This window comes from Chiloscyllium punctatum, chromosome 24 (genome assembly GCF_047496795.1).
Source record: "Chiloscyllium punctatum isolate Juve2018m chromosome 24, sChiPun1.3, whole genome shotgun sequence".
NCBI classification, from domain to species: Eukaryota; Metazoa; Chordata; class Chondrichthyes; order Orectolobiformes; family Hemiscylliidae; genus Chiloscyllium; species Chiloscyllium punctatum.
The window spans coordinates 2,003,249-2,013,110 of record NC_092762.1 but is presented as its reverse complement, the minus strand read 5'-3'; the positions used below and the strand labels follow the sequence as shown (position 1 = coordinate 2,013,110).

The following is a 9,862-nucleotide window of genomic DNA, read 5'->3' as shown; positions in this document are numbered from 1 at the left end:
TCGGAGGAGAACCAGAGTTCACGCTTCAATTCAATCAAAGATTTGTTCGTGTTATTGTCCTGGATCTCTGTTGATACTCGTCACACGACTTCCAGAGGCAATTCGTTCGCTTGCTCACCTCTCATGATTCGACACTGGAGTTATCATATCACCAGCAATATCATAGAGCCATTAATAAAAGCAAATTACTGCGGATGCTGGAATCTGAAACCAAAAGAGAAAATGCTGGAAAATCTCAGCAGGTCTGGCACCATCTGCAAGGAGAGAAAAGAGCTGACGTTTCGAGTCTAACCGATTAAAGATAAAGATAAAAACAAAGGGGGAGTATTATGGAGCGATTTATACCACGCTGAGAGAAGGTGAGTCAAGGCTCCAGATGCAAAGGTGATAATGACAGTGCATGGAGAGATTAAAGGGAGATTGAGAGGCCTGAATGACCCAGGCTGAAGCCAGCGCTATGTGACAAAATATGTGAGGGAATGGTGAAGCAGAGACAAAATGGAAAACAGGGGAGAAGGGTAGCAAAGCGGGAAGAGGATAGGAAAAAGGTATTGAGAGAGTGGGGAGCGAGAGAAAGAGAGACAGTCAAGAAATAAGAGGTACAGAACAGTGAAAAAAAAACACAACTAAAAAAGTTAAATAAAATAATTGAAATAAAATTACCTGAAGTTGTTAGAATTCAACAACTTCAGACAATTTTACTTCTTTTTTTTTATTTCAATTTTTTATCATTTCACCTGTACTATCATAGAGCCATTAGATATGGACAGCACTGAAAACACCGTCTTCGGTCGCACTCGTCCATTCCGAACAGATATCCTCAACTGATCCAGCCGCGATTGCATGCACTTGACCCATTTCTCTCTAACCCTTTCCTATTCAAGTACACGCCCAGATTCCTTAACAGTATTGGATTTATACCATCCATCACCAGCTCGTCTGGTAACTTATTCCAGAAACGCACCACCCTCTGCGTGCAGCCGTTGCCCCTCACTGCCTTTCGAATTCTCACCCTCCCACACCAGATTTATAACCTCTAGTTCTGAACTGCCCCACCTGAGCGAAAGGAACTTGTCTATTTCCCCGATTCATTCCCCTCATGATTGAAAAACCTCCGTAAGATCAGCTCCCAGCCTCTGACGCGCCAGGCGAAATAGTGAGCGAGTGTTCAGCCTGTAAACGTTTGCACCTTTTCCATTTTCAAATGTAGGATGATGTAGCATGCTGTCGGAAGCAATCATTTTAGCAGCTGACCTGTCGCTGACAAACTCTGCAGGAAGGCCTGACAACTTGCTAAATATGCTGTCAAACGAAGATTTCATAAGCAACATGAGTCATTGAGCAAAACGTGCAATTGACTTCTGAGCTGTTGCTGACACCAAAGCAACTGCGTCGTTCGGGAGCAGAAAGAACCCCACTGATAGATTACAATTCAAATGCATTTGGCTTAAGGTTCGTAGCAGTTAATCAGCAGCACGTAACCCTGACTCCAAAGGTCTGTGAGTATCCAGAAGAACAGTGAGCGATCGTTGAAGGTACGGTTCTCCAGACGAAATTTGTCAACGTGAGAAGCTGCAGCTGAGCTGGTGGCGTTGCGATTGAAATTGCATGCGCCCGGACTTTGTGCTTAATTTGAGATATCAGAGCAAATGGTTAACTCGAGTATGCGCGTTCGGAAAAGTAAATGTTTTATTTTTGTTGAAAATCTTTGCAACGAAAGGAAATACTTCAGACTATCGTGCGATCGATGAGAAGCAGAAAATGCAGAGCAGCCGTGGTTGTGAGCACCGGCAATATAGGCATTTGCTTTCGCTGGGCCGCCCGCGTTGGTCGGTTAGCACAGCTGGTTAGAGCGTGGTGCTAATAACGCCAAGGTCGTGGGTTCGATCCCCACACTGACCCCATGCAGCGCTTGTGTGGTTGCTGTGTTTCCAAACAACGTGCTCCAGAAAGCCGGAAGCGCCATCTGCGCAATAAAACATTTGACAGGGTTAGACGCACGACTTGATCGCCGTACCCGTGATGACTGGTGGATGTTGCCTGCAGCAAAACAACCAGTCTCAGTTGTTTTCACCAACAAATGCAAAACATGAAATATGTGCAGTATTAGGCAGACCTGGCACCGTCTCGGAGGAGAACCACAGTTCACGCTTCAATTCAATCAAAGATTCGTTCGTGTTATTTTCCTGGATCTCTGTTGATACTCGTCACACGACTTCCAGAGGCAATTCGTTCGCTTGCTCACCTCTCATGCATCGACACTGGAGTTATCATATCACCAGCAATATCATAGAGCCATTAATAAAAGCAAATTACTGCGGATGCTGGAATCTGAAACCAAAAGAGAAAATGCTGGAAAATCTCAGCAGGTCTGGCACCATCTGCAAGGAGAGAAAAGAGCTGACGTTTCCAGTCTAACTGATTAAAGATGAAGATAAAAACAAAGGGGGAGTATGATGGAGATATTTATACCACGCTGAGAGAAGGTGAGTCAAGGCTCCAGATGCAAAGGTGATAATGACAGTGCATGGAGAGATTAAAGGGAGATTAAGAGGCGTGAATGACCCAGGCTGAAGGCAGCGCTATGTGACAAAATATGTGAGGGAATGGTGAAGCAGAGACAAAATGGAAAACAGGGGAGAAGGGTAGCAAAGCGGGAAGAGGATAGGAAAAAGGTATTGAGATAGTGGGGAGCGAGAGAAAGAGAGACAGTCAAGAAATAAGAGGTACAGAACAGTGAAAAAAAACACAACCAAAAAAGTTAAATAAAATAATTGAAATAAAATTACCTGAAGTTGTTAGAATTCAACAACTTCAGACAATTTTACTTCTTTTTTTTATTTTTCTTTTTTATCATTTCACCTGCACTATCATAGAGCCATTAGATATGGACAGCACTGAAAACACAGTCTTCGGTCGCACTCGTCCATTCCGAACAGATATCCTCAACTGATCCAGCCGCGATTGCATGCACTTGACCCATTTCCCTCTAACCCTTTCCTATTCAAGTACACGCCCAGATTCCTTAACAGTATTGGAATTATACCATCCATCACCAGCTCGTCTGGTAACTTATTCCAGAAACGCACCACCCTCTGCGTGCAGCCGTTGCCCCTCACTGCCTTTCGAATTCTCACCCTCCCACACCAGATTTATACCCTCTAGTTCTGAACTGCCCCACCTGAGCGAAAGGAACTTGACTATTTCCCCGATTCATTCCCCTCATGATTGAAAAACCTCCGTAAGATCAGCTCCCAGCCTCTGACGTGCCAGGCGAAATAGTGAGCGAGTGTTCAGCCTGTAAACGTTTGCACCTTTTCCATTTTCAAATGTAGGATGATGTCGCATGCTGTCTGAAGCAATCATTTTAGCAGCTGACCTGTCGCTGACAAACTCTGCAGGAAGGCCTGACAACTTGCTAAATATGCTGTCAAACGAAGATTTCATAAGCAACATGAGTCATTGAGCAAAACGTGCAATTGACTTCTGAGCTGTTGCTGACACCAAAGCAACTGCGTCGTTCGGGAGCAGAAAGAACCCCACTGATAGATTACAATTCAAATGCATTTGGCTTAAGGTTCGTAGCAGTTAATCAGCAGCACGTAACCCTGACTCCAAAGGTCTGTGAGTATCCAGAAGAACAGTGAGCGATCGTTGAAGGTACGGTTCTCCAGACGAAATTTGTCAACGTGAGAAGCTGCAGCTGAGCTGGTGGCGTTGCGATTGAAATTGCATGCTTCCGGACTTTGTGCTTAATTTGAGATATCAGAGCAAATGGTTAACTCGAGTATGCGCGTTCGGAAAAGTAAATGTTTTATTTTTGTTGAAAATCTTTGCAACGAAAGGAAATACTTCAGACTATCGTGCGATCGATGAGAAGCAGAAAATGCAGAGCAGCCGTGGTTGTGAGCACCGGCAATATAGGCATTTGCTTTCGCTGGGCCGCCCGCGTTGGTCGGTTAGCACAGCTGGTTAGAGCGTGGTGCTAATAACGCCAAGGTCGTGGGTTCGATCCCCACACTGACCACATGCCGCGCTTGTGTGGTTGCTGTGTTTCCAAACAACGTGCTCCAGAAAGCCGGAAGCGCCATCTGCGCAATAAAACATTTGACAGGGTTAGACGCACGACTTGATCGCCGTACCCGTGATGACAGGTGCATGTTGCCTGCAGCAAAACAACCAGTCTCAGTTGTTTTCACCAACAAATGCAAAACATGAAATATGTGCAGTCTAAGGCAGACCTGGCACCGTCTCGGAGGAGAACCACAGTTCACGCTTCAATTCAATCAAAGATTCGTTCGTGTTATTTTCCTGGATCTCTGTTAATACTCGTCACACGACTTCCAGAGGCAATTCGTTCGCTTGCTCACCTCTCATGCATCGATACTGGATTATCATATCACCAGCAATATCATAGAGCCATTAATAAAAGCAAATTACTGCGGATGCTGGAATCTGAAACCAAAAGAGAAAATGCTGGAAAATCTCTGCCGGTCTGGCACCATCTGCAAGGAGAGAAAAGAGTTGACGTTTCCAGTCTAACTGATTAAAGATAAAGATAAAAACAAAGGGGAGTATTATGGAACTATTTATACCACGCTGAGAGAAGGTGAGTCAAGTCTCCAGATGCAAAGGTGATAATGACAATGCATGCAGAGATTAAAGGGAGATTAAGAGGCGTGAATGACCCAGGCTGAAGCCAGCGCTATCTGACAAAATATGTGAGGGATGGGTGAAGCAGAGACAAAATCGAACACAGGGGAGAAGGGTAGCAAAGCGGGAAGAGGAGAGGAAAAAGGTATTGAGAGAGTGGGGAGCGAGAGAAAGAGAGACAGTCAAGAAATAAGAGGTACAGAACAGTGAAAAAAAAACACAACTAAAAAAGTTAAATAAAATAATTGAAATAAAATTACCTGAAGTTGTTTGAATTCAACAACTTCAGACAATTTTACTTCTTTTTTTTAAATTTATCTTTTTTATCATTTCACCTGCACTACCATAGAGCCATTAGATATGGACAACACTGAAAACACAGTCTTCGGTCGCACTCGTCCATTCCGAACAGATATCCTCAACTGATCCAGCCGCGATTGCATGCACTTGACCCATTTCTCTCTAAACCTTTCCTATTCAAGTACACGCCCAGATTCCTTAACAGCATTGGAATTATACCATCCATCACCAGCACGTCTGGTAACTTATTCCAGAAACGCACCACCCTCTGCTTGCAGCCGTTGCCCCTCACTGCCTTTCGAATTCTCACCCTCCCACACCAGATTTATACCCTCTAGTTCTGAACTGCCCCACCTGAGCGAAAGGAACTTGTCTATTTACCCGATTCATGCCCCTCATGATTGAAACACCTCCGTAAGATCAGCTCCCAGCCTCTGACGTGCCAGGCGAAATAGTGAGCGAGTGTTCAGCCTGTAAACGTTTGCACCTTTTCCATTTTCAAATGTAGGATGATGTAGCATGCTGTCTGAAGCAATCATTTTAGCAGCTGACCTGTCGCTGACAAACTCTGCAGGAAGGCCTGACAACTTGCTAAATATGCTGTCAAACGAAGATTTCATAAGCAACATGAGTCATTGCGCAAAACGTGCAATTGACTTCTGAGCTGTTGCTGACACCAAAGCAACTGCGTCGTTCGGGAGCAGAAAGAACCCCACTGATAGATTACAATTCAAATGCATTTGGCATAAGGCTCGCCGCAGTTAATCAGCAGCACGTAATCCTGACTCCAAAGGTCTGTGAGTATCCAGAAGAACAGTGAGCGATCGTTGAAGGTACGGTTCTCCAGACGAAATTTGTCAACGTGAGAAGCTGCAGCTGAGCTGGTGGCGTTGCGATTGAAATTGCATGCGTCCGGACTTTGTGCTTAATTTTAGATATCAGAGCAAATAGTTAACTCGAGTATGCGCGTTCGGAAAAGTAAATGTTTTATTTTTGTTGAAAAGCTTTGCAACGAAAGGAAATACTTCAGACAGACTATCGTGCGATCGATGAGAAGCAGAAAATGCAGAGCAGCCGTGGTTGTGAGCACCGGCAATATAGGCATTTGCTTTCGCTGGGCCGCCCGCGTTGGTCGGTTAGCTCAGCTGGTTAGAGCGTGGTGCTAATAACGCCAAGGTCGTGGGTTCGATCCCCACACTGACCACATGCCGCGCTTTTGTGGTTGCTGTGTTTCCAAACAACGTGCTCCAAAAAGCCGGAAGCGCCATCTGCGCAATAAAACATTTGACAGGGTTAGACGCACGACTTGATCGCCGTCCCCGTGATGACTGCAGCAAAACAACCAATCTCTGTTGTTTTCACCAACAAATGCAAAACATGAAATATGTGCAGTCTTAGGCAGACCTGGCACCGTCTCGGAGGAGAACCACAGTTCACTCTTCAATTCAATCAAAGATTCGTTCGTGTTATTTTCCTGGATCTCTGTTAATACTCGTCACACGACTTCCAGAGGCAAATCGTTCCCTTGCTCACCTCTCATGCATCGACACTGGAGTTATCATATCACCAGCAATATCATAGAGCCATTAATAAAAGCAAATTACTGCGGATGCTGGAATCTGAAACCAAAAGAGAAAATGCTGGAAAATCTCAGCAGGTCTGGCACCATCTGCAAGGAGAGAAAAGAGCTGACGTTTCCAGTCTAACTGATTAAAGATAAAGATAAAAACAAAGGGGAGTATTATGGAGCTATTTATACCACGCTGAGAGAAGGTGAGTCAAGGCTCCAGATGCAAAGGTGATAATGACAGTGCATGGAGAGATTAAAGGGAGATTAAGAAGCGTGAATGACCCAGGCTGAAGCCAGCGCTATGTGACAAAATATGTGAGGGATGGGTGAAGCAGAGACAAAATCGAACACAGGGGAGAAGGGTAGCAAAGCGGGAAGAGGAGAGGAAAAAGGTATTGAGAGAGTGGGGAGCGAGAGAAAGAGAGACAGTCAAGAAATAAGAGGTACAGAACAGTGAAAAAAAAACACAACTAAAAAAGTTAAATAAAATAATTGAAATAAAATTACCTGAAGTTGTTAGAATTCAACAACTTCAGACAATTTTACTTCTTTTTTTTTATTTATCTTTTTTATCATTTCACCTGTACTATCATAGAGCCATTAGATATGGACAGCACTGAAAACACCGTCTTCGGTCGCACTCGTCCATTCCGAACAGATATCCTCAACTGATCCAGCCGCGATTGCATGCACTTGACCCATTTCTCTCTAAACCTTTCCTATTCAAGTACACGCCCAGATTCCTTATTAGTATTGGAATTATACCATCCATCACCGGCTCGTCTGGTAACTTATTCCAGAAACGCACCACCCTCTGCGTGCAACCGTTGCCCTTCACTTCCTTTCGAATTCTCACCCTCCCACACCAGATTTATACCCTCTAGTTCTGAACTGCCCCACCTGAGCGAAAGGAACTTGTCTATTTCCCCGATTCATTCCCCTCATGATTGAAAAACCTCCGTAAGTTCAGCTCCCAGCCTCTGACGTGCCAGGCGAAATAGTGAGCGAGTGTTCAGCCTGTAAACGTTTGCACCTTTTCCATTTTCAAATGTACGATGATGTAGCATGCTGTCTGAAGCAATCATTTTAGCAGCTGACCTGTCGCTGACAAACTCTGCAGGAAGGCCTGACAACTTGCTAAATATGCTGTCAAACGAAGATTTCATAAGCAACATGAGTCATTGCGCAAAACGTGCAATTGACTTCTGAGCTGTTGCTGATACCAAAGCAAGTGCGTCGTTCGGGAGCAGAAAGAACCCCACTGATAGATTACAATTCAAATGCATTTGGCATAAGGCTCGCCGCAGTTAATCAGCAACACGTAATCCTGACTCCAAAGGTCTGTGAGTATCCAGAAGAACAGTGAGCGATCGTTGAAGGTACGGTTCTCCAGACGAAATTTGTCAACGTGAGAAGCTGCAGCTGAGCTGGTGGCGTTGCGATTGAAATTGCATGCGTCCGGACTTTGTGCTTAATTTTAGATATCAGAGCAAATAGTTAACTCGAGTATGCGCGTTCGGAAAAGTAAATGTTTTATTTTTGTTGAAAAGCTTTGCAACGAAAGGAAATACTTCAGACTATCGTGCGATCGATGAGAAGCAGAAAATGCAGAGCAGCCGTGGTTGTGAGCACCGGCAATATATGCATTTGCTTTCGCTCCGACGCCCGCGTTGGTCGGTTAGCTCAGCTGGTTAGAGCGTGGTGCTAATAACGCCAAGGTCGTGGGTTCGATCCCAACACTGACCACATGCAGCGCTTGTGTGGTTGCTGTGTTTCCAAGCAACGTGCTCCAAAAAGCCGGAAGCGCCATCTGCGCAATAAAACATTTGACAGGGTTAGACGCACGACTTGATCGCCGTACCCGTGATGACTGGTGGATGTTGCCTGCAGCAAAACAACCAGTCTCAGTTGTTTTCACCAACAAATACAAAACATGAAATATGTGCAGTATTAGGCAGACCTGGCACCGTCTCGGAGGAGAACCAGAGTTCACGCTTCAATTCAATCAAAGATTCGTTCGTGTTCTTTTCCTGGATCTCTGTTGATACTCGTCACACGACTTCCAGAGGCAATTCGTTCGCTTGCTCACCTCTCATGCATCGACACTGGAGTTATCATATCACCAGCAATATCATAGAGCCATTAATAAAAGCAAATTACTGCGGATGCTGGAATCTGAAACCAAAAGAGAAAATGCTGGAAAATCTCTGCAGGTCTGGCACCATCTGCAAGGAGAGAAAAGAGCTGACGTTTCCAGTCTAACTGATTAAAGATTAAGATAAAAACAAAGGGGGAGTATTATGGAGCTATTTATACCACGCTGAGAGAATGTGAGTCAAGGCTCCAGATGCAAAGGTGAGAATGACAGTGCATGGAGAGATTAAAGGGCGATTAAGAGGCGTGAATGACCCAGGCTGAAGGCAGCGCTATGTGACAAAATATGTGAGGGAATGGTGAAGCAGAGACAAATGGAAAACAGGGGAGAAGGGTAGCAAAGCGGGAAGAGGATAGGAAAAAGGTATTGAGATAGTGGGGAGCGAGAGAAAGAGAGACAGTCAAGAAATAAGAGGTACAGAACAGTGAAAAAAAACACAACTAAAAAAGTTAAATAAAATAATTGAAATAAAATTACCTGAAGTTGTTAGAATTCAACAACTTCAGACAATTTTCCTTCTTTTTTTTATTTATCTTTTTTATCATTTCACCTGCACTATCATAGAGCCATTAGATATGGACAGCACTGAAAACACAGTCTTCGGTCGCACTCGTCCATTCCGAACAGATATCCTCAACTGATCCAGCCGCGATTGCATGCACTTGACCCATTTCTCTCTAACCCTTTCCTATTCAAGTACACGCCCAGATTCCTTAACAGTATTGGAATTATACCATCCATCACCAGCTCGTCTGGTAACTTATTCCAGAAACGCACCACCATTGCGTGCAGCTGTTGCCCCTCACTGCCTTTCGAATTCTCACCCTCCCACACCAGATTTATACCCTCTAGTTCTGAACTGCCCCACCTGAGCGAAAGGAACTTGTCTATTTACCCGATTCATGCCCCTCATGATTGAAACACCTCCGTAAGATCAGCTCCCAGCCTCTGACGTGCCAGGCGAAATAGTGAGCGAGTGTTCAGCCTGTAAACGTTTGCACCTTTTCCATTTTCAAATGTAGGATGATGTAGCATGCTGTCTGAAGCAATCATTTTAGCAGCTGACCTGTCGCTGACAAACTCTGCAGGAAGGCCTGACAACTTGCTAAATATGCTGTCAAACGAAGATTTCATAAGCAACATGAGTCATTGCGCAAAACGTGCAATTGACTTCTGAGCTGTTG

The 9,862-nt window shown here is 44.6% G+C and overlaps 4 non-coding genes across 4 annotated transcripts; all 4 read left to right on the top strand.

Annotated features, from left to right (window-relative positions):
* The first annotated feature begins 1,828 nt into the window (after nt 1-1,828).
* On the top strand, nt 1,829-1,902 carry trnai-aau (transfer RNA isoleucine (anticodon AAU)). Its single transcript has one exon. It is a non-coding gene; the product is annotated as a tRNA-Ile (tRNA).
* Nucleotides 1,903-3,953: 2,051 nt separating this feature from the next.
* Nucleotides 3,954-4,027, top strand: trnai-aau (transfer RNA isoleucine (anticodon AAU)). Its single transcript has one exon. It is a non-coding gene; the product is annotated as a tRNA-Ile (tRNA).
* Nucleotides 4,028-6,083: 2,056 nt separating this feature from the next.
* On the top strand, nt 6,084-6,157 carry trnai-aau (transfer RNA isoleucine (anticodon AAU)). The gene has a single exon. It is a non-coding gene; the product is annotated as a tRNA-Ile (tRNA).
* Nucleotides 6,158-8,195: 2,038 nt separating this feature from the next.
* On the top strand, nt 8,196-8,269 carry trnai-aau (transfer RNA isoleucine (anticodon AAU)). The gene has a single exon. It is a non-coding gene; the product is annotated as a tRNA-Ile (tRNA).
* The last annotated feature ends 1,593 nt before the right edge of the window (nt 8,270-9,862 follow it).